We start from the raw sequence: 7,462 nt of genomic DNA, 5'->3' as shown, positions 1-7,462 counted from the left end.
AGTTTCCACTTTCAGTTTGCACCTTCTCTATCTATCTAAGTTCTCTGGTTAAAGTAAACAGGCAGTGTTTAATTTTATTACGCGGTGTGCCAATTTGCACACATCAAAAGACGAAAATAGTTACCTCTTAGGGCCGGTTTTTCAATGCCAGTTTATATTTAGATTAAGTAAACTGAGTTTAAATTGAACAGCTGGCTGGCATTTGATTGGCTGATCTTAGTTTAAACTAGCCAGATCGGGCGTTTAAACTTAGTGTAAACCACGGCCTTGCACTGAAAACCTGGCCCTTAATACGCGCAAATAAACAAAAAAAATAATTAGAGTGTATTTAAAGTAGTTTCAGTAAAATTCATAAAAATTTCCTTAAATAAATCAAATTTTGTTTTTTAAACAGTGCATTTAAACAACATTGAGATCTTCTTTCTTTTTAAATTAACAAATGAAAATATGTGATATGAAAGTGATATATTTATATATATATTATATTATTTATGTATATATTAAGATCTTGCTTAAAGCATCTTTTTTAGCTAACTAAAAAATTGCGCCTTACACTGCTTTGGTGAGATCTCTTCATATGTTCATTGCTTCGTTCACAAAAAATAAAATGCTCTAATTTCACGCTGAAGTAGCGATTTTTAAAACATTTAAAAAACGTCATTAATGAAAATCGAGATTTTAACGAAAAAAACTTTATAGAAAATATATTAAATTTTGGCCTATTTAAAAAAGTATCCATATTTATACGGATAGGAAAAAATAAGTATCCCGCAAAAATTCTTCTAAAAATGTATCCAATTGGATCTATTTGGATCTATTTAGATCCAAACGACATCCCTGATTGTAAGCTCTTGGACGTCTGCCTGCCAAGCATTAACGGAACTGCCAAAACTACAGTGGTAGTGGGCACTGTAAATGTTGTAAGAGAAAACATTGGCACAAGCACCGCAAGTAAATTTGCAATACATGCACTTGTCGCTATACTATAGCTACATGTATGTATGTATGCTTAACCTCCGGTATGAATAGGTATGGCACTTGTGGCAACTGCCAGTGGCATGCCACATGGTGTGTTCAGTGTGACCCAGTGTTGCCAGTAACTGGGTTAATAAAATCCCGTCTAAATACAACCTAAATCCCATTTTATACTAAAGTTATTATAGAAATCCCGCGCTGTATGTATCTATTATACATAAAATAAATAGATATTGATGCAATATTGCATAGGATTTATATACATTAGGGCGGACCAATTCTTTTGACTATGCGTGCATAGCATAAGAGGATTCTGCTTGTAATTCTAAGCAACTTTTCCGAGGAAACCATGCGTCAAAAATCAATTAGGAGTTTGCCATGCTGCGAAAATACATAGGTTCAGAAGAAAATGTGGAAATTTTTACAGTTGTGCCTTCTGGTGGAAGTTTTAAGAAAAATAGAAGTGCAGAAATCGATTCCTCATGGCAGGAAACCCCTACAGTATTTTTTGTACAAAATTTAAGCAATTCTTTACGACACTACAGCAAAGTGTTAAGAAACCTATTTTCGCAATCTGGAAAATTCCAAATTGATTTCAGAGCCATGGTTTCTTCGGTAACGTTGATTAGAATTACACGTATGTAATATGCGCATAGTCGAAAAAATCTCCCAGAAAAATTGACCCGCCTTAATATACGTACCTACATATTTTATTTTCTCAATTTTTAAATTTCTAAGGACAAAAATAATTTATACAAACAGCCTTTTCATTCATTTTCGCGTTCAAATTGATTAGTTGGCTGACATTTCATTGGCTACTCTTAGTTTAAACCAGCTAGCTCGGGCGTGCACTGAAAAACTGACCCTAAGTCGCACAATTAAATTGTTAATTGTTGTTAAATTTAATGCTTTTTCGCTTAATCTATTTCTCTTTTTCGTTTTGATGTCAGTAACCAGGGAACTATTTACTAATTACAAGAAAGCCCTGCAGTATATTTTGTACAAAATTTAAGCAATTCTTTACGAATCTACAGCAAAGTGTTAAGAAACCTATTTCCGCAATTTGGAAAATTTCAAATTAAACATGTTAAATGGTTAAGTTAAGTGAACAAAATATGTTCATAAACAAGTTAAATCGCATGCGATTGTTGTTGGAAAATTGAACCAGTTAAATTAATTAACTCGTTTGAAAACTAGTTCAGCGCAGAGTTGTATCAGAAAGTTTTCTGCTCCGGCTAATCAGAAAGAGCCAAAAGCTTTAATTTGTCAAGCCAACGATCAAAAAATTTATATTCCCAAAAATATTAAAAGTTGAAGACTATCAAAAAATATAAAAATTGTATGCATGTATGCCCACCAAAAAAGAGGCCGGGACGGTAATTAGTTATTTCCCACCAAGTCTCATCGTACGCAGAGATAAATAGTGCATACGAACTAAACACTTTGAAGTCTCTAAGTAATCCGTATGCGTCAATATCATAAAGCTGACTTTCGCTCAAATCAAATTGAAACACAAAAACTTGATTTTGTTTTTTTTTTTCGAATTTCTATTCGTAATCAAACAGCCGTCAAAGTTAACTCCAAATGTTCAATGTTGACGGTGGTGTTTTCCAAAAAGCTCTTTTTCATTTAACAAGTTAAATGGGGCCAATTTGAACGTAGTATTAGTTATGTAACTATTTTGAAAGTAAATATAAGCTTATATTGTCTTTTTTCAAACTAAACTGTATGCCAAATAACCTAGCTGATATAGACCTTTGTAACCCAGATAATCATTTACCTATTAAGGAAGTATATCGTCCCGTTTTTGCCTTAACCTCGTATCTGCAATAGAGGTATTTTAAAGAGTGTAAGAAAAAATGCTTAACTTCTTCCCCTAGGATACAATAAACGCATTTTGTACTTAATATTTCTGGTTCCATTAACAGTAGTGAGCACCCTCATTAAGTATTTGTAATATATGAAAATAGAATATTGTTATATTTTGATATGTTTGAATTCTGAGTCCTATAAGTACAAAAAGTATTTGAACTAAAAATAAGATTATATGTATATCAAACATTTTTGCTGTTTTATTATACTAATACCCAGTTAAACTCATACATGTAAGAAATTTTCGATATTATCATTATACTAGTACCAAGTACAACTGATACGTGTAAAACAAGTGATACATATTGACACATTTTAAGTCTCTTCTCTGCTAGAATTTTTCACAAGCCCACGGTCACACTGGTTGTGTTATTAAAACCAGAGAACTTAGATAGATAGAGAAGGTGAAAATTTTTGGAACGTAAAATTGTTTGGCTGAAAAATAAATCCATGGAATATCACCACAGCGCCATTAACATTTCAAGAAGAGTTAACAGAGAAAAATGTAAACTTCTGTTATGATAATGTTATATTTGTTGCAAGTGTCTAGCTATGTGTTGCTAGGTTGCATGTGAATGCAGAAACGTATTCATGTATATTTTTTTAAATAAAATTAAATAAATTAATATAGTTAAACTATATTAAATGTACTTTTATATTAGTTAGAATTGCTGATTTGCATTTCTGCATGACCATTTGTTAAATATAATTTATTCAGTAGTTAATGTTGCTAAAAACTTAAAAAGCATCTGTTCAAGTTCGCTTCTTGTACGAGTATTATATTATGTAAATAGTAAAAATGCATGCTAGTTAAAAAAATGATAAAATTGGTATTTTCACATACTCACTTTAAAGATGGACGCATTAACAAAAAAATGTATAAAGCAATGTGTTTGTTAACTTCAAAGTTGTTTTTGACTTTTACTGCAATACTCGTAGATATTATTTGTAAATAATAGTTCTGGATTCAAATGCAAATCCATTTCCCAGGCATGCGCATATGGATACTTGTAGTACATACAGATGCGATCAACTAATTAGCAACCAAATTCAAAATGATATTGTTTGCAAATTATGTTTATTTATTTATTTTTAATAATTTCCTTTAAAATATAATTCAATCTATAACAGAAACCACAATAATAAAAGTTTAAAAGCTTGCACAATTTGCAAAATAATTAATCAAACTTCAAAAAATTGTTATAAAAATTTAAAAATTTTTAGTTAGAATATTTAGAAAATTTTCGGGTATGCAGCTTTGTAGTCCATTCAATCAAGTACACTAAAGTCCAAGTTTCTAGTCGTTAAAAATTACCGTTGATTTCTTAGAATTTCTTTTTTGTGGAGGGTGTTCGCATTTTCTTCCATATAACACATGAACCAATTTTTTTTGTATGAAAAATAAACAGCAACACCCCAACAAAAAAATCTAAAAAATCAACTTGAAACTTGCACTTTCTTATAATATAATTGAATGGACTACAATACTGCATACCCGAAAATATATTAAATATTCAAATAAAAAATTTGGATGACCATTTCTTGAAGGTTGATTCATTTTTTGCAATTTGTGCAAGCTTTTAAACTTTTATTATTGTGGTTTCTGTTCCAGATTGAATTATATTTTAAATGAAAATCATTAAAAATAAATAAACATAATTTGTTGATGGCAGCTCAATGTATGTATGTATGTACTTACATATGTAAATATGTACCCCATACACATACTCCAAAATCATTTATTGATAACGTTCTTGCACCTGCACATAATATTACATATATGTAAGTACATACTAACTTTCTTCTTATTTGGGGCTGACAAACTTTAACTTAAGAGTCGACTTTATTTCGTCTACTAATATGCCCCAATAGTTTTGGAGTCAAATGAAAATGCATTTCCCACGCATACATATATGTATCTATATGTACTACATGCTCCATTAATTGACAACGTTTTTGCATGCATATATAAGTACATCCATACACAGGTGCATATTGCTGTCTAAATACCACGCACATATATACAAATGTACATATGTACAACTCACGGCAGCATACATACACACATACATAATTACGCGCATATTCAAATACAACAATAATTATTTCATTCATAAACGCATGCGCATATTTCTCAAGGCCAAGTAAATTCATTCATAAAAACAACCGCAGCACATCTCCCCGCAAATTCATCACCAACAAGCTCAACTTTGTCAATCCGGCACAAAAATTCTAAAATCTTAAAATGAAGAAATCTCGGCCAGCCAAGTGAAAAGTGGCAATTATTTCTCTATAACCAGTAAAATAAGTTATCTCGAATCTTGGCTATTTTTGGTAATTTTTGGTGATTTTGGCAAAACACTCTATTTCTCTGTTCCATACCAATATTTCAATCATTAACTAGTATTTTAAAGTGTCATTTTAATAAACATTAAATAAAAGTGTACGTTTTCTGCAGGAAAATACATTAATTTTTTTTTAATAAAATCAAAACTTCTTAAATCACAAACATATGTGGTTTTATCGGAAGTTCACAGATGTAACGTGGCAACTTAGCTCGTTTTCACATTTTTCGGTCCGAAATTGTAAAATTTTTGTCCATGACGTGCCACGATTTTTGTACAGGTGGGTCAATGTGCCTTGAACACCATTTACATATATAAAAAAAAAATTATTTTATTTATTTTTTAATATTAAAAATTTCTATACTTCAAAGCGTTTATAAAAGTATATTTACATATATGCACGGACGATTTTTAATATTTTTCATCCGTAAGCAAATCTTCAGTACCATATAAGATTCAAACACATCAAAGTACAAGCAATGCAATGTCCAAGCTAGTGCTACTCCACTGTACATGTGTATATGAATGTATGCATGTATGCGTGTAAAAAATGTCAATTCCAGTTGGTTTTTAACCCATTTTGCGGACATAGTTTTTTTGGTTTCAGCTGGTTCCGACTGTTAATGAAGCACAATTTTTATGGTTAATCTTGATGAAAGTTACATGTATCGTCGAGAACATGGTTACATGCAGAATTTTAAATTAATTAATATTCTTCTCCATATAAAATGTACGAGTATGGCATTATTAAATGTAAACTTATGCGAAAACCTAAATATTTCGTCAACCAAGGGTTAATTTTGGTGGCGTCGTGACAATTCGCAGAAATTTAATAATTTGTCTGTGGTTGGAGGACGGCGAGGGGAAGACGAAAGCAGAACAATCGTACATATTTATGCACATATTTACATTTATAAATGCACACATATTTATGCGTTTGTCTCCTTGGACGAATGAAAAATTTCATATGTGTAGTGATTTAGAGATTGCCGTTTCAGTAATGTGCCGTGGCGTGTACGCTAGAGGCGATGCAACTTTTTGGCGTCTCGCCGTTTGTCTTGGTTCAAATCCCCGACGGACCAAGTAATAAATTTTATTATTTTTTTCTTAATTGTCATATCCATATTCGATTTTAAATTTTACTATTAGCTTTATTTAAAATAATATAAATGGATATGTAGGTACAAACGCATGCATAATTTCACATAATCGCTCAAATTTGCCAAAAGTTACTGAAAGCTTTATTGTAAATGTTTTCACTAAAATATTAGTTATTGGAATTAAAATTTTATGCGAATCCAATTTTTATTCCCATTTTTAGAAAGCGCAAGTATGTATATGTTCGTGCCACAAAAATTATTTTATAAGTAGTTAATTTTAAACACAAATATGTATGTACACTGGCAAAGTAAGTGCATCCTGTTTTTTGTTTAATATTTGCAATGTTTTTAAGTTAAACTTTTGTGTTATTTTCGACGGGAATTGCGGTTTTATGCATATAGCAAGTGCAATTTGTAAAAAATAGCGCTAATTTTTTTTTATTTGTTTGCAAACGGTCATGCGCATTTTATTCTTCAAGAAATTCACTTTTATTATTATTATTATTATTATTAAAAAGTGCAAAAAGCAGTCAGCAATAAATAATCATTAAATCAACCGGATTTTTTAGCGCTTAAAACTTGATCTTGTTCCACTAGAATTAAAAAACCGATCTATCTGCGTACTCAAAATTTTTCTAAAAACTCAGATTAAACAGGTCAAAATTTAGACGAGAATTCGTTGAAATTATCTATGTTCTGTGTAAAGTTTGAAAGTTTGACTTGTATAGTTTTGATTAAAGCATGAACCACATTTTTATAAAAACATAATAAAAAAAAATTAATTGAAAAACATTGCAAATATTAAGCAAAAAACACCATGCACTCACTTTTGATTGCCAGTATATGTATGCATGTACATATGTGTGTAAACTTTATGCCAAACTATCATTATTTTAAATTGTATTTGCATCTTCATAAAAGGAGAACAAGATAAAAAATTTAACAAAAATTACAAATTAATGAAAATTATGTGAAGATTTACCATATTTTCGTTTATTTGCTCACAAAGAACATCACATTTCATGTTGCTCAACATTGTATTATGTTATCAACATTAAATTCAACAGAATTTTTACATTCCGACTTGAACTTTTCTAACGCTGTTAATTTTTCGTCCGCGAATAGTTTCCACTTTCAGTTTGCACCTTCTCTATCTATCTAAGTTCTCTG

This window comes from Rhagoletis pomonella, unplaced genomic scaffold, assembly GCF_013731165.1.
Source record: "Rhagoletis pomonella isolate Grant_MI unplaced genomic scaffold, Rhpom_1.0 Rhpom_scaffold_00010, whole genome shotgun sequence".
Lineage (NCBI taxonomy): Eukaryota > Metazoa > Arthropoda > Insecta > Diptera > Tephritidae > Rhagoletis > Rhagoletis pomonella.
The sequence above is the reverse complement of the archived record's forward strand: the minus strand, read 5'-3'. Positions refer to the sequence as shown.